Genomic DNA, 24713 nt, shown 5'->3' on the forward strand with positions numbered 1-24713 from the left:
GCCGATGGCAACCTTGGAGAGAGCGAAGTGTAGCCCATACCCGTGACAGAGGGACAGTGGAACCAAGGGAAGAAACGAATCGTTCCCAACATATCCGCTTGCTCTGTTTGATTAAATAACGGGCTTTAGCGCGAAGGCGCTTAAAGGTAGAAAGGCTGGCTACAGATGGGTGCCTCTTAAAGTGTTGCAAAGCTCGACGGCGATCACGGATGGCAATGGCAATGGCCGTACTCCACCACGGGACTTGCCGACGACGAAATTGTCCAGATGAGCGCGGGACAGCAAGGTTAGCAGCGCGAACAATCGCGTCAGACACGTCACGTAGGACGTCATCAATACAACCCGACAAAGAGGGAGAAAACTCGACCTGTGCAGTATATAGAGGCCAATCGGCGCGGTGGAAAGACCAACGAGGTAACCTCTCCATCGGGGAGCGGGAAGGGAGCGTGATAATCAACGGGAAATGGTCACTTTCACAAAGGTCGTCGTGTGGCGACCAGTGTAATGAAGGGAGGAGAGAGGGAGAAGAAAGAAAGAGAAAGATCAATGGCAGAAAAGGTACCATGACCAGCACTGAAATGAGTAGGAGAGCCATCATTAAGAAGGCACAGGTCGTGGTCTGCAATAAATTGGTCGATAAGAAGACCTCGTCTAGATGGAAAGGCACTGCCCCACAAAGGATGATGAGCATTAAAATCCCCAAGGAGGAGGAAGGGAGGAGGAAGTTGCTGAAGAAGGGTGGTTAAGGCAGCAGGTGTAAGAGTCCTGTCAGGAGGGAGATAAAGATTGCATACTGTGACTGCAGAGTCTAAGTGGACCCTAACAGCAACTGCTTCCAATGTAGTTTGGAGAGGAATCCACGTGCTAGCAATGTCTGTACGGACCAACGTACAAACGCCACCAGAAGCCCGCAAGGGTCCGACCCGATTTCGACAGAAAACACGGAACCCACGGAGGGTCGGTGAGTGAGCATCAGTAAAATGAGATTCCTGGAGAACCACACAAGCTGCTGAGTAGGACGAAAGAAGGGATTTCAATTCCGGAAGGTGACGATAGTATCCATTACAATTCCATTGGAGAACCACAGAACGATGGTTTAAATGAGGGCTGAACACGCTAAATCCAGTCATACCGCCGGGTCCCCACCCGTCACCGACAAGGAGGGGGCGACATCCATAAACGACAGGTCAGAATCCGGTTGTGAAGCCGGGGAAGGGACCTCCGGTGACACCAGAGGCTCTTTGTCCCGGGACTTATGTTTCTTCTTCTTTTCAGGCTGAGATCGAGGAGGGCTGTGTGGCATAACGGAGCCAGCTGCAGCAAGATCAGGAACAGAAAGAGACCGGGCGACCTGGGGGTCGATAGACCGCGGCTCTCGCGGTCGCCGCGCTGCAGCAGACCTTTGACCTGGAAGGTGCCGGGAAGGGGCATCCCGGGAGAGGCGCCCTTGACCGGCAGACGCCGAAGGAGTGGGACACTCCTCCGGCTGGGGAGGGGGAGCGGCGCCCAGAGGAGAAGGTGTGGGAGCCGCAGGGGAGGGGGGAAGGAGAGGGGTCCGGGACGGGGGTAAGGAAGGGGGAGGAAGGGATGAAGATGTAACCAAGGCGTAACTAGATGTCATGGACACAGGGTGCAATCGTGCATATTTCTTACGGGCCTCTGTGTAGCTTAAACGATCAAGAGACTTATACTCCTGTATCTTTTTTTCTTTCTTATAGACTGGGCAATCTGCTGAACGTGGAGAATGACTACCATGACAATTTACACATACAGGAGGGGGAACACAGGGACTCCCCTCATGGAGTGGACGTCCACAGTCACCACAGAGAGGGTCCTGGGTACAGCGAGAAGACATGTGGCCAAAACGCAAGCACTTAAAACACCGCATAGGAGGTGGGATGTACGGCTTCACATCACAGCGATAGACCATAATCTTAACTTTCTCAGGAAGGGTATCCCCTTCAAAGGCCAGGATAAAGGCACCAGTATCAATACGATTATCTTTAGGACCCTTCTGAACACGCCGAACAAAGTGAACACCCCGCCGTCCGAGATTGTCCCGAAGTTCCTCATCAGTTTGAAGGATGAGGTCTCTGTGAAAAATCACACCTTGTACCATATTTAGAGACTGGTGAGGGGTAATGGACACGGGAATTGTGCCAAGATGGGTACAGGCACGAAGGGCCGCAGATTGGGCAGCCGAAGCAGTTTTTATCAGTAACGAACCCGACCGCATCTTGCTCAGGGAGTCCACTTCGCCGAACGTGTCTTCAATGTGTTCCACAAAGAATAAAGGTTTGACACTGGTGAAAGTATCTCCATCAGTCCTGGTGCAAACTAGATAACGGGGGAAAGGTTTTGCCCCTAGACGACGGGCCTGACCCTCCTCCCAGGGGGTAGCCACGGAAGGGAAGGCCGAAGGGGCAAGAGAAGCAGCACTCGAGGAATCAGTACCACGCAGAGAGACGGCCGCAGAAGAGCGGCCAGAGTTTTGGACCCTTATGCGTTTCATCTGCATAGCGTCCGCCCTGATACCACCCACTCCGATCAGGGGCTCTCCTCACGGGCGCCACCCAGCGACAGCAAGGGCCGTCTGGCACGGTGGCCATTGCCAGGAGTTCTGATGCTCCAGGATGACGAGCAACCACTCCAAGGCATGCATGAGGAGGTCACAGCTCAGGTATCAGAAGTGTGATCCCTGTGTGTTCAGGGGGCTCAACCAAAAGGGTACATAGCGACCCCACCACACGGGCTGGCTACCGTGCTGGCTATGCACCCTAGCATCAGACAACGACGTAAAAGGAAAGGTGGAATGTACTAGGAGGGCACACGTCGGAGACACTAGGTAAGGTGCTCTTCCCCAAATGGCTCACACTACGGAAGAGAAATTTTGTAATGGAGGTCAAACCCCAGAGGGGGACCAAGGAATGCCAAAAGGAGGAGATGATTACGCAACAAAGCCGGAGTGTAAAACCAACAGAACCAGGAGGATAGCGGGGGCCAACATAAGCAAGGACACCAATAGAGGGAGAGGAGAGGAGAGGGCGAGGGGAAAGGGGTATGGAGGGGAAAGGAGGGGAAGGGAAAGGAAATGCAGCCCGGGAGAGAAAGAAGGCTGCAATGGCTCGGGGCCCCGTGCTCGCCACGCATGTATCCACAAAAGAGTTGTGGACCCCCTGGGGGGAATCATGTTGGAAACCATTTCACAAGGAATCACTTGACTACAAATGACAGCTCCGCCAGTACACTGTCCTTTTATACCTTGTGTACGCGATACTACCGCCAGTTGTGCATGTGCATGTCACCATCCCATGACTTTTCTCAGTGTGTACTCTCTTCCATCACACTTCATCAAAATACACGAGTGAACAATTTCTCAAAAGTTCCACAGTAACTTGAGACTGAGCCATCCTCTACGTAAACTAACCTAGACTACATGATAATTCGCTCGCATTGTCAATCCGTAGTCCCCAGAACGCTGAACGGCACTGTTTCTAGCTGGCTGAGAAACTACGGCCAGTTGGAGTGGTTGTTGGTTTCATATAACTGATACACCCCCTGCTGAATCAATCACAAGCCTTTAATTTTCTTTCAAATTCTGACCACTATCGACTCACGGAAAGCCAGATAACCTTTAAATAATATCTTTACATCCATATGAAGGATTGAATCAGATATTAATTCCTCGATACAAATACCGGCCACTTTACAAAATTTTTTCATGCAGTGAGCATTACCCTCTACGTAGTGACAGCATTTTGTTCGATGAAAGGATACGCGACAAAACTCTAATGAACTTATGTCCATAAACGCATGGTTTCCATGCTAGAGACAATTTATTCAATCCTACATTGTTACAGAGATAGAGGTTTAACACGCGCTGTAGCACGCAGCCACAGTTACAGCAAGTGTTGAAAATGGTTTCAATGTGTCTCAACGCATGCGTATACGCGCCGTAGCATGTTCTCTCTTACACCTTCACATAAGCCAGGCTGCATCCAAACAGTGTCAAAGGCAGCATGAATATGCTGCTCTAGTGTCTCCACAGCCGGAATGGGCTCTGCATACACGATACCTTTGAGACGGCCCTGCAACCTGATATCGCGCGGGATGAGATCCGATGAACGAGCAGGCCATGCAACTGGACCCCCCCCCTCCTCCCCCCGTTCGATCCATCGACCAGGGAAGACACGATTAGATGGCGATTAACGGCGAAGTAGGCTGCAGCGCCATCATGTAGCAGCCATATAACCCTTCGTATCACCAGTGGACTTCTTCCAGCAGGGAAGGCAAAGTCATCCGCAAGAAACATCGATAGTTCAACCTGCTAGGGTATGTGGAGGGAAGATTGGTCCCAAAATTATCCCGGCCCACACATCCAGATGCTGATGATTCGCTGTTACCATACCATGGAGGTTCTGCACACTATTCCACAGATGACAGTTATGAAAGTTTAAGATATCACCCCGCGTATAGGATGGATGACAAATCCCAGTATCGTGGTTGCCTGATGAATCAGTGACAAAACTGCTCCCGTAGTGGAAAGTCTTTCGCTAGTAAGCCCTACAGCCGCTGTAAGTGATAAGCGTAGTAACAATTGTCATAGAGAATGTTCCACACGGTCGTCTGGCTTATCCTGTACAGGAGGGGCAACTTCCTGGTTCTGACGCGGCGGTCGCCTTCCACAATGTTAATCACATTTTTTTTTCAAGTCTGGTGTCCAAACATTTCGCATTTCGCGTACGTCCTTCATGATTTCCTGCTTCCTGAAACGACCCTGCCTCAGACGAACGGCGAAACACTGTTGCAAACACTAAATGCTGTGGTGGTTGTCGGCGGGGATAAGTCTCCTGATACAACCCTGCTGCCGGTTATTTCCCTTTACGTAAGTAAACACTATGTCGGCAAGCTCTAGATTCAAATACGGAACCATTGTATACAACACTGTATCACATCCACTATAAGGTGAGTCAGTAAGGGAAGTGAATCGGACAACATTACCAGTTACTACGGCAGGAGAGGCCGCTAGGGCGTGACGCATGAGGAACAGTACCATCCTGTAGGAGGAATCCATGCATACTGTAACTGTGGCTTCGTGGTACAGGGCGTGTTAGACTGCAGTCTATGTAACAAAGCATAATTGAGTTGAGCGGTTCTAGGCGCTTCAGTCTGGAACCGCGCGACTGCTGCAGTCGCAGGTTCGAATCCTGTCTCGGGCATGGATGTGTGTGATGTCCTTAGGTTAGTTAGGTTTAAGTAGTTCTAAGTTCTAGGAGACTGATGACCTCAGATGTTGAGTCCCATAGTGCTCAGAGCCATTCAACCACGATTGAATTAATGGGCTCTAGCTTGGAAACAATGTACTCCCAGACATAAGTTCATTAGACCTTATTTGTTCCGTATCCTCTCATCGATCAATCCCTATAGTTTGTGCCGGTGGGAAAAAATCGTCCTTATATATATAAGCTCGTGATTCATTCCACAACGCATTCTGCCAACGTGACAACTACTTATTAAAACCAAAAATAAATTTGAACAGAAAAAATGGTTACAATTTCATCTACATCTACATAGATAATCTGCAAATCACGTTTATGTGCCTGGCAGAGGGTTCATCGAACCACCTTCGCAATTCTCTATTACTCCAATATCGTATAGCACGCGGAAGGAACGAACCCCTAAATCTTCCCGTACGAACTCTGATTTTCGGTATTTTATCGTGGTGATCGTTTCTCCCTATGTAGGTAGGTGTCAAAATAATTTTGCATTCGGAGGAGAAAATTGGTGATTGGAATTTCGTGAGAAGATTCCGTCGCAACGAAAGAACCTTTCTTTTAATGATGTCCAGCCCAAATCCTGTATCATTTCAGTGACACTCTCCCCATATTTCGCGGTAACACAAAATGTGCTGTCCTTTAAACTTTTTTGATGTACGTCAGTCCTATCTGGTAAGGATCCCACACCGCGCAGCAGCATTCTAAAAGCGGACGGACAAGCGTAGTGCAGGCAGTCTCCTAAGTACGTCTGTTACATTTCCTAAGTGTCCTTCCAATAAAACGCAGTCTTTGGTTAGCCTTCCCCACAACATTTTCTGTGTGTTCCTTCTAATTTAAGTTGTTTGTAATTGTAATTCCTAGGTATTTAGTTGAATTTACGGCCTCTAGATTCGACTGATTGATACTGATGTTTAAAAGCCACGTTTTGACTTGTTTAGCTAGGTTTTTTTATATACATAGACAGCATCAGACCAAGGTTCCTTAGGCAAGACCGAAAACTTCGAGTCTGGAATAAATTAATTTATATATATCATGAAGTATTAAAGTTATCAACTTGAGACTTAAATGGGAACTATTACTGTTTGAAAGTGTGCCTAACGTTTTATTACAATCGATTTATTGAAACAGAAACATGAAAGCCTCAGTTTGGTCAATAGTTTATTGGTGTACGTTCTAGCGATTCGACATGTACTCATGCAGCAACACTTCGTATGGAGCACTCATAGCTTGACAACATTTTTCTTTGGCATCTCCAAACAGCATCATTCACAAGCGATCAGTACCGTAATACATCTCTGCGCTGCTTTTTCTCAGTAGGTCATTTGATGCTGTCTGTCCACGGTATTGTCGAGCAGCATTCTCACGAATTTGAAGGCTTCTTTCTTACCTTGTGCTATTTCTCATTACGTGTCCTGTCCTTGTTTTTCCAGGGTATGTGCTGAAGGGTCTGATGCTACCCGTTACGAATTCCTCTCCTGCGCCAACCTCTTCATCTACGACTAGCATATGCATCCAACGTGCTCCATTACTTGCTGGGTATATTCCAATCTCCCTCTAGAGCTTTATGCTCTACGACTGCCTCCAGCACCACTGAAATATTACCTTGATGTTTTCATCCATGTTGTCATACTCTCCATTCTTGTCAATGTCTTCCACACGTTCCTCTCTTTGCCGGAGAACCACCTCGTTTCTTATCTTTTCACATTTTTCGACATACGTCTCTAGCACCACATGTGCTCTATTTTTTAACAAAAATTGAAATATTTTCAAGCTGAAACTGTTTTGGGAGACTGTGCAATCTACACTAAACTATCACCAAGCTGTGGAGCGCTCTGAACTAAGCATTATCAGTAACGACCTGAACAATAACAGCTTCAAAAAGTACATCAATAAAGACAGACATTCTACTTACCAGAAACAGTACGTATGAATTTAGAATGAGGAAGAAGGGAAGCAGAAGACGGTTTGAAAATGAATTGGAGAGCGGAGGCCAGTTTGTGTGGTCTGTGACCAACGCAAACAGAACGCACATGATGTAAACTAGGGTAAAGGAGTTAATAGCCTAGCAGCACGTGCAGTCGCTACTGTGTTAACAGTTTCCATCAAGAGTGCCGCGCCGTACTGTTTACTGGGAGACTTGTGTAAACCAGACGTTATCAGTAGCTAACTCGTTGCAGTATGAGGAACTTCATACAGCAAATGGAACTCTAATTACGTGTGAAACGGATCTGACTCGATTTTAGGAACGGAAACTTTCTAGAATTATCTATGTCTTACGATCTTCGTCATTCAAATTAGGCTGAGCTGTGGAAGTTGGAAAAGCTTTAAAACTGCAACTCGCAAAGAGATGTCATCTAATTTCGGTAGAGACCTTGCAGCAGACGTTTTCCATGATTTCCTTATATCACTGACGCCCGCGTAGCCGCACTTTAGCACGCCGCTTTCGGGATTCCGGAGGCATGCCAACCCCGGAGTTTCGACCGCGGCCAGCCAGCATAAATGCTGTTTTTGTGCGTTTTGCCACATCCGACTACATGAATACCGCGCTTGTCCCCATGCCGCTTCTCCATTACACGAGTCGCAGACATTTAGAAAACGTTCGCATTCTTTCGCTTGGGATAATATTGAAATATTTTCAAGCCAAAATTGTGAGACTGTGCAATGTAATTGCGATCTACACTAAATTACCACCGAGCTGCGGAACGCTCTAAACCAACCAGTATCAGCAACGATCACAATAATATGAATAAAGGCAGACATTCTACTTACCAGAAAAGGTATACACAAATTCAATCCTGGGAGGGAGCTGGGGCGGATGGGGGTGGGGCGAAGGAGTTCAAATTCATTAATTAAGATGCGGACCATGTGAAGATACGGGATGAAGGCGAGGAAAACGACAACTGGCGAGTACTATGATGGTACGTTGAAGGAGGCCAAAATCGGTTCCTTCCTCCACTATAATCAAACGCCGTTAGCTGGTTGGTTAGTTACATGTTCCACAGATCATTTGAACGATTCTTTTATCGAAATGACGCGGATCGAATGAGTTTATAGGACATGTCTACACGATTAGTGTTAACATTAATGAATACATTGTTGTAGTCCTCATGCAACTGCACTGAAACAGGTTTTCCAGTTTGTGCTCCTATGACAGACATAGGAACAAAGATGCTAGCCTTACCTTGTTCTCTTTATTTCTGGTGCTAATTACAGAATCTCTAGAACAAAGTTATCACCGTCATTAAATTTCAGGTCGAAATTAGTAGTGCCCAAAGAAAATTAGTCTAATTTAACCCTAAATTACTAAACCCTCGTACAACTTACGATTGCGGTTGGTACCAACTCGCGGTTCCCGCCTATCTTGTATCGTTAGTTTAGGGTGGAAACAAGACACCTTATAACTAAGTAACTACTGCATAAACTATATATTGTGACTTACATTGAATAAAATATGGAGTAGTAAAATTTACGACGCTTTAGTAAAAATTCAATTTTTCCGCCATGTAGTGTTCTAGGGTTAAAATGTTATATTACACAGCGTATTCTCTTCTGTAACATCACTAGATCTTCGACTTTATGACCAGGGGAAAAATGGTGGTTGCTGAAGAGAAGTTATTAAGGATAGCAAATAAATGGACGATGGAACAGACTGGAGTGGCAGACGTAAATATGGTTATAATGAAAATGAAGTGAGTACACCAGGCGGATGGATAGTAGGTGAGCCAGGAAAGCTAGTTCCTGTATCCCAACAGCCGATAAAGGGACTGGCATGACAAGTTAATGCAAGGTGGGCAGATCTTCGGAATCATGCATGGCCAACATGGGTTCGTACAACGGACAAACGAAATGTATGCAAAAGTCTACGATGAGGTCCTTGTCTAGCATGGACGTCTAATGTCTACTGTTATCTCCACTAAAACGGTGTATGAAGGATGATAAAGTACAAAGCTGTTTGTCAGCTCTTACTAAAATTAAAGTAGGAGCCGGTGCCAGTGGTATTTCATTTAGATGAAGCAGTCTTCAACTACTCGGTACTGTCTTAAGCAGTGAAGCTATGGACAGCTTAATAATAAAATCCATCTTCTTCCTTTACTGGATTTTCAATAGCGTTTTTACTTTATCAACGTACTTCTTGAAGTCACAGCATCATGAGGATGTCAGTTATGTTACGACCTTCATTGCAATGTCAACACGCCATAAACGCCTGTCCGGTATTTCGCTGTTTTCTGCACAAACACAATCTAGTGACTCACATGTGGTTCACAGATCATATAAAGACGACAGTGTACATTCACAAATTAAAAACGCCATTGAAAAGTCACTAATGGAATATTATTAAGTTGTCCATTCATTGCACTGTCCTGTTTATACATAGAACAGTCAGTGATATGTTGTTTTGGTGGTCAAATAAGCGGAGAGAAAAAAAGGCCGCCCTGGAAATTACATAATGGATTTTTGCCCAAATTTTCATAGCTAAATGACGAGCGAGAAATTGACATAACGCGTATCAAATTGATCAGAGTCAGGTCTACCTTTACATAAAAGGTTTTAAATGATCGAAAGTAACCAGAGTAGTTAAAAAATGCTTTGTGGAATATTTCAGTTTGCCCCAAATCACTAACAGTTGGTACTAGCTGCGTAACTGAAGTGTGAAAAAATCGCAGTACAAATTTGATCTTCTCTCCTTCCTCTTGATCTATATACACTTAAAAATAACAAAACACCGATTCCTATTTATAAAATTGAAAAAAGGAATCAAATGTTCTGTGAAGTGATTTATGTAAAAGCAAGAAATAAAACAACCATTTGAAGTGGCTTTGAATGGTGCTCGAAATCGTCTACAGCAAATGGGGTGGCAATTCAAAATTTGAAGTTCAGTGTTTGGTTGAAGTTCACTGAGTGGTCTCCTTACGTCACTAACATATAAGCATCTTAGCTGCTGTACACGATTTGAGCCTTATTCAAAAGGGCGTGAAATGTTTCTCTAATCTATTTTATTTCTTACCTTTAGTCGAATCATTTAACCGTATTTTTTTTTTCAAAAATTTTGCGTTCGGTAGAAATGGTGTGACGCAGCTCTTCACGCTAGCCAGTCGTGTGCAAGACGCCTCTCTGCGTTACTACTGCAGCCTACAGTACACAGACTTATACGTGCTTACTGTGTTCAAACATTGGTCTCCCTCTGCAATCTTAGACGCGACACGCGCCCCGCCCCCCCTCCCCCCACTGATTCCTCCATTACCAATTTGACAATTCCATGATGCTACAGGGTGTCCTAGCAACCGATCCTTTTAGTCAAGTACTACCGAAAATGCAGCACTTAATAGCTATTCGAACTCACCCTCTAATCTTCAGCATATTTCTGTAGCCAGGAACTCGAAGTCTTGTATTCTTTTCCTATCTGAATTGTTTATTTCTACATTTCACTTGCGCACAAGATTACACTGCAGAATAATACAATCTAAAAATACTTCCCAAGAAATTAATAGTCCACGTTAACAAATTCCTTTTTAGCTACTACAAGAAAGTAAGATTACGGTACACATTTTCTTAGTGACAACGCTGAAATATGAAATGATTATAGTTAATACTTTTACCGTTTACGTCCAGCTGAAGGCGCGAAAATAAACGTGGCGTTGTGAGTAGTTCGGCAGGCAGGACGGAGCTGTACTCACCGTGCTGTCCGCTCTGTCGCAGGACCTCCATTGCGTCCTCTGTGGGCCCCGTCAGCAGCTGCAACAAACACGGCGGCGGCGGTCAGTGCTGCGTCGCCGCGATTGCCATCTCAAAGCGCAGCGCAGAGCACAAAACAAAGCAGAGCGGCGCGGCGCCCGCCAAAAGCGAAATAAACGCGCGCTCGCATCGCTTCCTGCCCACAGCACGCGAGTGGCCGCTGCGGCCGTGTCACAGTGCGGCCTACTCTCTCTCTCTCTCTCTCTCTCTCTCTCTCTCTCTCTCTCCGTTGCTTACGGTGGTCCAGCTGAGCCCTTGCCCTCCTTCCTTTTTCCTTTTCTCCCTTTTCTTCTACGTGACGAATAGTCGGTATGCATGTGATAGCTAATATGTTCCAAAACGCCGATCATAAAAGGATTGTCTTAGTGTCACTATCCTACACACAGGATCAAACTAATAATATTATACACTTCCTGCTGCTTAGGCAAATGGAACAAATCTATTATTTCTTTTTCCTTTTGTTGTGGTTTACCGTGGCCCTTGAGGGGCTTGTGGAGGCACCATTAGTTCATGGAGGTTCCTTAGAAAACCCAAACAAGATGTTTTTGAACCATTTTTTCGAAACCAAAACTGAGCCGTGGATTCCAAGACGACTATGCACAGCAAATGGCTGGAATTTTTGCAGTGTATTCCTTAGATCCCCATCTCTAACAACCCTGATAATTTTTTTGATACATTTATCCATTTCAGAGATACAGACGTCCACATTTACGCTGCTTGAACACGCAAAGTTCAGTGTGAGGCGAAGATGTAGTTTCTAAAGTGACGTAGCACTTAGAAATATGCTGTAAAATGTCTCCTTTATCATGTTTCTGGAAACCGTGCTTTGTAGCACTGGAGCACATACAAATTTTTTGTGAACGTCAAATCCATTCTGAGGTGTAAAGTTAGTTTTGTGCTATTTAGATTTCATGTAAATAGACTGTCAAAATTTTAATGAACGATAAATTTCTTTTTGTATGAGTTAAATGCGCTGCTGTGGCAGGGAAAAGAAGGGAACCAGCGGAAAAACGCTCCTATCGGAGCACAAAAGAGGCGAATTAATTTAAAAGACTGACTGAAATGTGGGGTATCAGCTGCCTCATTCTATCTTCCTCAAAAATATTGGCATGCGAACATATTAAATCTTTTTTATAATGAGAGAGGAAGACACTGGCTGTGAGAAAGAGATGGAAAAGAAATACTGGAAGATAGTAGACAGTGGTAAGGTTGTGAAAATGCGAAGGAGACAATGCCAGTGTTAGAGAGAGAGAGGGTGGCAGTGGAACAGAGCCGACACTGACAGAAAAGTGCTAAGAAAATAGTGGAGGAGATAGTGTCAGTGGGAGAAGAATAAAGAGAAGGACAAATGGAAGTGGATGAGAAGCAGTGATAATTAGACATAGAGGCTTTGGCGAAGACTACGGGGAAGAGAGAGATAGTGACAGTGAGAAGAGACGGCAGCTTGGGAAGGAACGAATAAGACAGTAGCAGTAAGAGAGAACAAGGAGACAATGAGAGGACACCAAATTAGTAGAACAGAACGAAGGAGACTGGCTGTGAGACAGGAGACAGTGACAGAGAGACACAAAAAGGTTATATCAATGCGTTGCGCTGAATGAGTGAAGGAGAATAGGCCAGTGGAAGTGTATGAGTTTGAGCGACTTAAAACTATGAAGTAGTGGGCGTGAGAGAGCTACAGTTAAGGGAGCTCGTGGGTGTGAGAGGTGAGTTGCATGTCAAAAAGAGCGGTGTATATGTTCGCTTGAAAAAATTTAAAAAGTGCTGAGGGACTTAAAATGAGGCAGCTGGTACCCCACTTTCAAGGGCATTTTCGTCTTTTTTGTGCTCCGATAGTAGCATTTTCCCTGTTTTTTTTCATAAACATCAAATATATCTGAAAGAACCAGAGGTTGTACAGAGTTTCAGGGAGAGCATAAGGGAACAATTGACAGGAATGGGGGAAAGAAATACAGTAGAAGAAGAATGGGTAGCTTTGAGGGATGAAGTAGCGAAGCCAGCAGAGGATCAAGTAGGTAAAAAGACGAGGGCTAGTAGAAATCCTTGGGTAACAGAAGAAATATTGAATTTAATTGATGAAAGGAGAAAATATAAAAATGTAGTAAATGAAGCAGGCAAAAAGGAATACAAACGTCTCAAAAATGAGATCGACAGGAAGTGCAAAATGGCTAAGCAGGGATGGCTAGAGGACAAATGTAAGGATGTAGAGGCCTATCTCACTAGGGGTAAGATAGATACTGCCTACAGGAAAATTAAAGAGACCTTTGGAGATAAGAGAACGACTTGTATGAATATCAAGAGCTCAGATGGAAACCCAGTTCTAAGCAAAGAAGGGAAAGCAGAAAGGTGGAAGGAGTATATAGAGGGTCTATACAAGGGCGATGTACTTGAGGACAATATTATGGAAATGGAAGAGGATGTAGATGAAGATGAAATGGAAGATATGATACTGCGTGAAGAGTTTGACAGAGCACTGAAAGACCTGAGTCGAAACAAGGCCCCCGTAGTAGACAACTTTCCATTGGAACTACTGACGGCCTTGGGAGAGCCAGTCCTGACAAAACTCTACCATCTGGTGAGCAAGATGTATGAAACAGGCGAAATACCCTCAGACTTCAAGAAGAATATAATAATTCCAATCCCAAAGAAAGCAGGTGTTGACAGATGTGAAAATTACCGAACTATCAGTTTAATAAGTCACAGCTGCAAAATACTAACACGAATTCTTTACAGACGAATGGAAAAACTAGTAGAAGCCAACCTCGGGGAAGATCAGTTTGGATTCCGTAGAAACACTGGAACACGTGAGGCAATACTGGCCTTACAACTTATCTTAGAAGAAAGATTAAGGAAAGGCAAACCTACGTTTCTAGCGTTTGTAGACTTAGAGAAAGCTTTTGACAATGTTGACTGGAATACTCTCTTTCAAATTCTAAAGGTGGCAGGGGTAAAATACAGGGAGCAAAAGGCTATTTACAATTTGTACAGAAACCAGATGGCAGTTATAAGAGTCGATGGGCATGAAAGGGAAGCAGTGGTTGGGAAGGGAGTGAGACAGGGTTGTAGTCTATCCCCGATGTTATTCAATCTGTATATTGAGCAAGCAGTAAAGGAAACAAAAGAAAAATTCGGAGTAGGAATTAAAATCCATGGAGAAGAAATAAAAACTTTGAGGTTTGCCGATGACATTGTAATTCTGTTAGAGACAGCAAAGGACTTGGAAGAGCAGTTGAATGGAATGGACAGTGTCTTGAAAGGAGGATATAAGATGAAAATCAACAAATGCAAAACAAGGATAATGGAATGTAGTCTAATTAAGTCGGGTGATGCTGAGGGAATTAGATTAGGAAATGAGGCACTTAATGTAGTAAAGGAGTTTTGCTATTTGGGGAGCAAAATAACTGATGATGGTCGAAGTAGAGAGGATATAAAATGTAGGCTGGCAATGGCAAGGAAAGCGTTTCTGAAGAAGAGAAATTTGTTAACATCCAGTATTGATTTAAGTGTCAGGAAGTCATTTCTGAAAGTATTCGTATGGAGTGTAGCCATGTATGGAAGTGAAACATGGACGATAAATAGTATGGACAAGAAGAGAATAGAAGCTTTCGAAATGTGGTGCTACAGAAGAATGCTGAGGATTAGATGGGTAGATCACATAACTAATGAGGAAGTATTGAATAGGATTGGGGAGAAGAGAAGTTTGTGGCACAACTTGACCAGAAGAAGGGATCGGTTGGTAGGACATGTTCTGAGGCATCAAGGGATCACCAATTTAGTATTGGAGGGCAGCGTGGAGGGTAAAAATCGTAGAGGGAGACCAAGAGATGAATACACTAAACAGATTCAGAAGGATGTAGGTTGCAGTAGGTACTGGGAGATGAAAAAGCTTGCACAGGATAGAGTAGCATGGAGAGCTGCATAAAAAAAATGGTTCAAATGGCTCTGAGCACTATGCGACTTAACTTCTGAGGTCATCAGTCGCTTAGAACTTAGAACTAAGTAATCCTAACTAACCTAAGGACATCACACACATCCATGTCCGAGGCAGGATTCGAACCTGCGACCGTAGCGGTCGCTCGGTTCCAGACTGTAGCGCCTAGAACCGCACGGCTATTCCGGCCGGCAGGGCTGCATCAAACCAGTCTCAGGACTGAAGACCACAACAACAACAACATCAGCGTTTAACACCGATGGAGAAGAGAAGGAGCGCTGATGCTGTGTTGATGCGAATATGCAGAGGGAGTCGCGTTAAAATGAACACACTTTATTTCGTGAATGTCTTAACGTCTCCAATCGACTCTTCAGCACATGGTATTGCGCAAAAGCGCAAATAATTTCGTTGTGTGGTTAATACTCTTAATGTATCAAACAAGGCATTGACATAAATATTTTATAAAAAAACGATATTTATACTTTTCTGAACGACAGTCGAAAGTTCTTGAACAGACAGAAACAGTGATATAACTCCTGTTAATATTGACGTTAAAACTTCTCGGAAACGTGGGCCAAATCCCGCTGAAACTGAAAGGAAATGTTACCAGAATCTTCTTTTACGGTGTAAAAACCGCCAAATGGGACTCTCATAAAAATATGATCACTTTGCCGGCCGGCGTGACCGAGCGGTTCTAGGCACTTCAGTCGGGAACCGAGCGATCGCTACGGTCGCAGGTTCGAATCCTGCCTCGGGCATGGATGTGTGTGATGTCCTTAGGTTAGTTAGGTTTAAGTAGTTCTAAGTTTTAGGGGACTGATGACCTAAGATGTTAAGTTCCATAGTGCTCAGAGCCATTTGAACCATATGATCACTTAAACGTGAGTTCGTACAAGCATATGAAATAATTTTCCTAAGCCTTTTCTGTTGTGCTGAAAGACAGCATATAGTTGCACAATCTAAACTGATCACCTTTCTATGTCATACGAAGTAGAGCCCAGAGGCAATACATTTGATCATAGTTGCAAGCAAGACTGGCTTTTTACGATTCGGAGCATGGTATGTAAGATCTCTTAATCCGGTAGATAGGCAAGATAACTTAGAAAGGAATATAGGCTGGTTAGAGTTTCACACAAAATCAAATAGGAGTAATGCAGTAACAGTTTTAATAATGAATAAGAAAACAGTAATGCAGGTAAGCTACCATGAACAGCATAGTGAACGCGTTGCCCTAGTCAAGGAAGACGCATAACACTCACCTCAGTCGTAAGAGCTGGTATCCCAACTAGCTCTTCAGATGATGAAGAGATTGAGAGACTGTATGGTGAGATAAAATAAATTATACAGGTAGTTAAAGGAGATGAAAACTCAATTGTGATATGTGACAGGAATTCAATATAAGGAAAAGAAGACAAGGGAAAATAACAGGAAAGCATGGACTGGGGCAAGGTAATGAAAGAGGAATCCGCCTGATAAAATTTTACATGGAGCAAAATTTAGTCATCACTAACGCTTTGCTTAAGAATCAGTGTAGGTCAAAGACAGCTGGGGACACTTGGAAGATTAAGACTGATTATGTAATGGAAAGGCAGTGTGGACTCTAACCCCAATTTCTTTGTTATGAACAGTACACTAAAATAGATGAAATCGCAAAAAGGTAGGAACTTATGAAGATGCGACTAGAATAAATTGAAGGAATAAGAGATTGTCGAGAGTTCACAGGAAGTACCAGCGAAAACTGGACTGAAACAGGAGAAAGGAGGGTAAGAGAAGCAGGGAAGTGAGCAGAAGATCACATAGGCAAAAAGACAAGGCCTTGTAGAAATCAGTGGATAACACAGTGAATATTAAATCTAATTGACGAAAGAACAAATTATAAAAATGCAGCAAACGAATCAGGCGAAAGTGAATACAGACGCCTAAAAAATGCGATCCACGGGGAGTGCAAAATGCCTAAGCAGGAATGGATAGAAGACGAATGCTAGGCTGTCAATCATAAATAACTAAGGGAAGGTAGACGCCGCCTACAGGACATTAAAGAGAAACTTGAGGAGTACACAAGTAAGTAACGAAGTGAAAGCTGAAATGTGGAAGGAATATACACTGAGGTGACAAATATCGTGTCGGACCTCCTTTTGCTGGGCGTAGTGGAGCAGCTCCATGTACGGATTGAACAAGTCGTTGGAAGTCCCCTAAAGAAATATTGAGCTATGCTGCCTCTATAGACGTCCATAACTGAGAAAGTGTTGCTAGTGCAGGATTTTGTGAACAAATTGACCTCTCGACTGTGTCCCAGAAATATTCCATGGAACTCATGTCGGGCGGTCTGGGTGGCTAAATCATTCACTCGAATTGTCAAACCAATCGCGAACAATTGTGGTCCGGTGACATGGCGTATTTCCATCCATAACATGCAGTCCTTGACTGGCTGCATATGGTATCCAAGTAGCAGAACATAACCATTTCCACTCAATATCGGTTCAGCTGGACCAGAGGATCCACACTCGAAACCTACCATCAGTTGTTACCAACTGAAATCTGGACTCATCTGACCAGGCCACGGTTTTTCAGTCTTATATGGTCCAACCGAAATGGTCGCGATCAAGGAAATGAGCTGCAGGCGATGTGCTGTCTGCAAAGGCACTCGCGTCGGTCGTTTGCTGCCATAGCCCACTGCCGCCACATTCCGCCGCACTCTCCTAACGGATACGTTCGTGGTACGTCCCACATTGATTTCTGCGGTTATTTAACGCAGTGTTCCTTGTCTGTTAGCACTGACGACTCTACTAAAACGCCGCTGTTCTTGTCGTTAAATGAAATCCTATCGGTCACTGAGTTGTCCGTGGGGAGAGATAATGCCTGAAATGAGGTATTATGGCCACACTCTTGACTCTGTGGATCTCTGAATATTGAACTCCCTATTTCCGAAATGGAACGTCCCACGCGTCTAGCTCCAATTGCTATTCCGTGTTCAAAGTTTGTTAATTCCTGCCGTGCGGCTATAACCACGTCCGAAACCTTTTCAAATTAATCACTTGAGTACAAATGACAGTTGCGCCTATGCACTACTCTTTTATAACTTGTGTACGCGGTACTACCGCTATCTGTATACAGGTTGAACATAAAGTCCGGGAATACTTCCAGTTGTTTATTGCACAAGAACTAAACATTGTACATATTTCATACATATTACATTTTGAAGAGAAATTCTTTTTTTATTATTTATTTTGAGCTTTTCCTCACTACAGAGGCTTATCTCCAACATAATAATTTACTTGGAAATTACAAATTCAAACAATAAACGTTCTTAAACTATATTTTCAAAGTATTCCTCCAGATGTTTCGATCTTGTGTGTCCTCTTCCTCTGCGCCCATTCTCCTCATTGTGTGCTGTACATTCTGGAGTCAGGTGGTCATAGGTCGTCCTCTTCTTCTTCTCCCCTCCGGTTCCCACTCCAGTATCAATTTTGGTATTCTGGTTTTCTCCATTCGTCGTACATGCCCGTACCACTGTAATTTCTTCCTATCCATTACGTCATATATTCTCCTTATTATTTCGGTGTTCCTTATCTTTTCTTTCCTGGAGATTCTTGCCGATCTTCTCCAGAAGTCCATCTCTAGAGCTTGTAATTTTTTAATGTGCTTCATGTTAATTGTCCAGGTCTCCGTTCCATACAGAACCACACTCTCTAATATGGATTTGTATATTAATCTTTTAGTTCTTCTTATTACATTCCTGCTCCATAAGACTGAGTTAAGCATTCCAATGACCCTCCGTCCGCTACTAATTCTTTTATTGATTTCTGACTCTGATTTTCCCTCGATTTCTAAAATGGATCCCAAATAACAGAAAGTGTTTATCTTTTTGATTTTCTTTCCCTCAATGTATAGCTCATCTGAATCATTAGTCAAGTAATCTTTTTTTGTTAATTAATACTCTGAAAGCTTTCTTTTTTTTTTTTTTTTTTTTTTACAAACATTCGATATGCGAACCATGATTGACCCGGCTGACGTCAATACGCTCCCACTGTTTTGGCTACAGAACCCTATTTTTCATCTCCGTTCAATGCGTCGGCCTTACACCACCTTACTGAGAGGGTCTGTATGCCCGCATGGTACCACTCTACTGGTCGACATCGTGGCCAGCGTCCTGCTGCATTAATGACCTTCGCCTCACTTGCGTACTGCTTACCGCGGAGAGCATACTTCATTGAACCAAACAGATCGAAGTCGGAAGGTGCGAGATCCGGCCTGTAGTGTGGCTGACGAAAAATTGTCATATGAAGTTTTGTGAGCTCCTCTCGGGTGCGCAACATTTTGTGAGGTCTTGCGTTGTCGTGGAGAAGGGGAAGTTCGCTTGCATTTTTGTGGCGACGAATACGCTGAAGTTGTTTCTTCAATTTCCTGAGAGTAGTACAACACACTTCAGAGTTGATCGTTGTACCGTGGAAATGAAATGAGCGTTTGGCGTCATTGGCCAGGAGGCCCCTTACGGGACCGGTCCGGCCGCCTGGGTGCAGGTCTTATTACATTCGACGCCACATTGGGCGACATACGTGCCGGATGGGGACGAATTGATGATGAAGACAACACAACACCCAGTCCCGGAGCGGAGAAAATCCCTGATCCAGCCGGGAATCGAAACCGGGCCCCTTAGGACGCCAGTCCGTCACGCTGACCATTCAGCCATCGGGGCGGACATCGTTGTACCATGGAGGAGGACATCAAACGGAATAACCCCTGCAGAATCCCAGAAGACCGTCGCCATGACTTTAGCGGCTGAGGGTGCGTCTTCGAACTTTTTCTTCGGACGAGAGGGGGACTGGCGCCATGGATTGTCGTTTTATTTCCGTCAAGCTGCTGCCATAGACCGGACAAAAGGAGGTCCGACACGATATTAGGAAGTATCCCGTGACTATTGTCACCTCGGTGTATAAAACGTGTCGGCGGGATGCGGACAAGTCAGTCGTCGTCGTAATGCGGAAACGGACCGATTTATCTGATATCGAAAAGGTCACGATCATTGGCTTTCAGGCCAGTGGTGAAAGCATTCCGAAACGGCGAAGTCGCATGCTGCCGTAGTTAAAGTATACCGTGGATGCCAAAATGGCGTTATACAAAAGTGGCGCTATCCAAAAGTGATGATATCCAAAGGCCATAGATGACAGGAATGAACGACGGCTGCGGAGTTTTATACTGGTGAATCTGGTGAATAGACGAGCAACCGTCCCCCCCCCCCCCCCAGGTGAACCAATGGGCTGCCAACAATGTCTCCCCAACGAACGCTCATCGAGCAGTGCTGCGTATGGGCGTCCGCATCAGGCGTGTGGTTAATGCACCCATGTTGACTGCTGTTCATCGGCGACGAAGGCTGGAGGTTGCACACCAATACCACAACTGGATGTCCACTGAGCGGCGACAGGTGTCCTTTCCAGATGAATCACGTTTTATGCTTCATTGGACGGATGGCCGTAGACGTGTACGGCGCGAAACATCTGAAAGAGCAAACGCATGGCCAGAGGAGGGAGAGTTATGTTTGTGGAAGGCACAATGGATCAACACAAGTATTCATCTATCCTAGGAGACCATGTCCACCCCACATGCAGTTTGTTTTTTCTCAGCACTATGGCCTCTACCATCAAGAGAATGCAATGTATCATATAGCTCGCAGTGTACGTGCATGGTTCGAAGAGCATCACGATGAGTTAACTGTACTCTCCTGGCCACCAAACTCCCAGGATTTAAATCCAATGGAGAATCTGTGGGACCACCTTGATCAGGCTGTTTGCGCCATGGATGCTCAACTGGAAAGCTAGCGCAGCCGTCCACGGCGCTGGAGTCGGTATGTCTCAACATCCCTGTCGGTACCGTCAGAAAACCTCTCTTCCTACATGTCTCGCAACGGTCCACTCAGCAAAAGGTGGTAATTCAGGCTATTGACAGGTGGTCACATTACTGTGGCTAGACAGTGTACCTCTGAGGGACTGCACAGTTTTCGATTTTTTTTTGTTGCAGCTACGCTTTTAACGTATTTCGATCATACACGACAGCATTAATTTTTCAATGGAAGTACCAGATTCCAAAACGAAACGAAAACAATCTTAAGGTTTCGGTGTGTCCCCTCCCTCACGTACTTGCAGGAACGGGAGGTTTTGTTCCAGAAATGTCCGCGGCCGGCCTGAAAGCAGAAAGGAAAGCGCCACAGTGATAAAGGGTTCTACAAAATAGCATAGTAGGTAGCCAGACATGAAAATGAGCTAATGCAGTGTTCAACAAACACAGGGGTCGAAACAGAAGGGGAACCATGGCCACAATATATGAGTAGTAACGTTTACTGTACAAAACAGGTATTGTATTACACGGATTCGTGGCAATCATTTAACAGAAAAATGATCGCAAGTGGACAATAGGGTCTGTCCCTACCACAAGCAAGGTGGTTAGGAACGACGACTACTCATCTAACTACACTCATGCTCATAAATAAAGGATAATTGTAGAATGTGGTGTCACACAACGAGGCACTACACAAAACTGGCGCTAATAGCATAGGCACATAGAGAACACACACGACACATATCTGTAAGTCCACGGTATTGGTGATAAGTTGAGAAAACCGTCCAGAAACACATGTGCTACAAAACGCCACTGTTCCCTGCGCATGTACCCCAACATCAGAATGGGATATGAGCACCATACACACGTACACAGGCCGCACAACGGGTTGGCATACTCTGGATCAGCTGGTCGAGCAGCTGCTGGGGTATAGCCTCCCATTCTTGCACCAGTGCCTGTCGGAGCTCCTGAAGTGTCCTAGGGGTTTGAAGACGTGCAGCGATACATCGACCGAGAGCATCCCAGACGTGCTCGATGGGGTTTAGGTCTGGAGAACAGGCAGGCCATTCCATTCGCCTGATATCTTCTGTTTCAAGGTACTCCTCCACGATGGCAGCTCGGTGGGGCCGTGCGTTATCATCCATCAGGAGGAAGTTGGGGCCCACTGCACCCGTGAAAAGGCGGACATACTGGTGCAAAATGACGTCCCGATACACCTGACCTGTTACAGTTCCTCTGTCAAAGACATGCAGGGGTGTACGTGCGCTAATCATAATCCCACCCCACACAATCAAACCATGACCTCCATACAGGTCTCTTTCAAGGACATTAAGTGGTTGGCATCTGGTTCCTGGTTCATGCCACATGAAAACCCGGCGAGAATCACTGTTCTGACTATACCTGGACTCGTCCGTGAACATAACCTGCGACCACTGTTCCAATGACCATGTACTGTGTTCTTGACAGCAGGCTTTACGGGCTCTCCTGTGACCAGGGGTCAGTGAAATGCACGTTACAGGTCTCCGAGGGAATAAACCATGTCTGTTCAGTCGTCTGTGTGTCTGTAGACAACTGTTCCAGTGGCTGCGGTAAGGTCCCGAGCGAGGCTACCAGCAGTGGTGGCCGTTGCGGGCACTGATGGTTAGATATCGATCTTCTTGTGGTGTTGTAGACTGTGGACGTCCAGTACTGTAGCTCCTGGACACGTTTCCTGTCTGCTGGAATCGTTGCCATAATCTTGAGATCACAGTTTGTAGCACACGTAGGGCCCGTGCTACGACCTGCTGTATTTGACCAGCCTCCAGTCGCCCTAGTATTCTACCCCTCATAACGTTATCTATATGTGTTCTTTGATCCATTTTCAACAACAGTCACCATTAGTACGTCTGAAAACGTCTGCGCACTTACTCGCTGCACTGTACTCTGACATGCATAAACACACCTCTGCGTATGTGGACTGCAGCCAGCACCACCGTGCGACGACTGCAGGTCAAATGCACCGCATGGTCATACGCCGAGGCGATTTAAACCCGCAAACCGCCCACCAGAGCGTTGTTTCACCATATGTCAGCATTATCCTTACTTTATGAGCATGAGTGTAGTTGATGATCTGACTATAGCTTATTCCTGGAAGGAAGAACATTTAGTCACACTAAAATTAAAACTCACAAAGGCCAAAAATATGTACAGTATGTTGGAAAGAGCAATGGGTGCCCTAATGAGAATGAGACTTCACCTGGATATGGAATTGCCTGTTACCTGGTTTGGTCGACAGGTCTGGAGCGTAGGCGGCAGCGCGACTAAGTCACGAGTTGCAGTGGCCTGGGCGGCGGTGGGTGGTTAAGAGAATCGAGAGACCAGGATGGATGCCCTAGGGTTATGGCCACTCTACTAATGGTTCATCTTTGCCCTAACCAGAACGACTAGTCCCCACAAGTATCTAACTCGAACAAAGCGCAAGCACAAAGTCAGATCGAGTCGTGGTGTAGACGCACTTTCATCAGCTCGGTTTCCAAAAAAACAGGAGACTGCACTCACGCTACCAGACCCCAGCAGACCAGGGAGGGACGGTGCTGACTGCATCCGCTTGGTACCTACTGTAAGTGGCGCAGGAAAGCCTAACGAACTAGCCACTTTGAAACGAGCAACGATTGCTTCTTATTATGGTTTTAATTACTGAATTGGTGATTAGTGCCATTAAATCGAAACTTCGCATACAGCAACTTCTGTGTTACTAACAGTTCTCCTTGCACAATCCAACGAGATTAAACAATAAAATTGACCACAAAGATTCATTGAATCTAAACTAAGTAACGTATCAAAATTTAAAATGGGTGGGTACATTCCTTTAAAGTTGAAATGTTATTATTTAATGGAAAGCCTTCACTATTTGACGTGCTTCAACACGGCGTGAATGTGGATTTCCAAGGAAAATATCCCGTCTGTCCTTGATTCCATTCCATGATTTTAGTCATTCTCATTACAGCACATGAAGGTTTTCTGAGTCGTCACTCTTCTGACTGGTTTCAGAGCAGCACTTGCAACCTGCGTCCTCAGCTATTTGCTGGATGTATCCCAATCTTCAGTTTTTATCCTCTACAGCTCCCTCTAGTACTATGGAAGTTGTTCCTTGATGTCTTAACAGATGTTCTATCATTCTGTTCCTTCTTCTTCTCAATGTTTTCCACATATTACTTTCCTCGCCGATTCTGCGGAGAACTTCCTCAGTTCCTGTCTTATCAGTCCAACGTGACTGAATTCTTCAAGCCTGAATAATGTAACGCATAAGTCTCCTCGAATCACTTAATCGTCACGTCGTTGATTGGCATCTGTGATGGGTCGTGTAGACTGGCCTATGCACGGTTTATCTGCAGTGCCCGTTTCTCCGATTCCAAACCTCTTTATCCAGCGTAGCACGTTACAGTGTTCCCATACGGTTTCTTAGTGGCCGAGGTTAAAACAACTTTAAAATCATGGGTCAAGAAGCAAAATATTATTTTTTCCGAAATTGTTTTCATGACTTGGTTAACGATGGCGCAAATGCTTAGCAATGCATGGTGGCTATGTTGAACGGTAGTGTTGTGCAGAGGATAATTCAGGCTATGATCAGCACTAACTGCGCTTTTATATGTTGAATCATTAAATTATTTACAACACAAAAAGCACTCCTTTTTGACGCACCCTCATATCTAACCCGATATGTCTAATTCATTTCAGTCATATGTATTCTTCTTAGCGTTATAATTTCCCATATCTTCAGTACAGACTGAAACTGTATTCATAACTTTAATTGTACTATACAGCATGATTCAGCTGCCCCTACCGATGTCGTTTTATGAAACGCGCAGCGTTATATCTGGCCTTCAAAAAAAAACGCGCGGGGTTTTCATGTTCTCACTCGCTACGTGCAAACTGTTAGGGCTATAGGGAAATTGAAAAGG

The 24713-nt window shown here is 44.8% G+C and overlaps 1 long non-coding RNA gene across 1 annotated transcript in view; it reads right to left on the reverse strand.

Moving 5' to 3' along the window:
• LOC124796416 overlaps positions 1-24713 on the reverse strand; it is a 359094-nt gene that overhangs the window by 30860 nt on the left and 303521 nt on the right. Inside the window, exon 2 of the long non-coding RNA XR_007016763.1 lies at positions 10952-11009. This is a non-coding gene — a long non-coding RNA (uncharacterized LOC124796416). The remainder of the gene's footprint in view (positions 1-10951; positions 11010-24713) is intronic.

Source organism: Schistocerca piceifrons, chromosome 4, assembly GCF_021461385.2.
Source record: "Schistocerca piceifrons isolate TAMUIC-IGC-003096 chromosome 4, iqSchPice1.1, whole genome shotgun sequence".
Taxonomy (NCBI): domain Eukaryota; kingdom Metazoa; phylum Arthropoda; class Insecta; order Orthoptera; family Acrididae; genus Schistocerca; species Schistocerca piceifrons.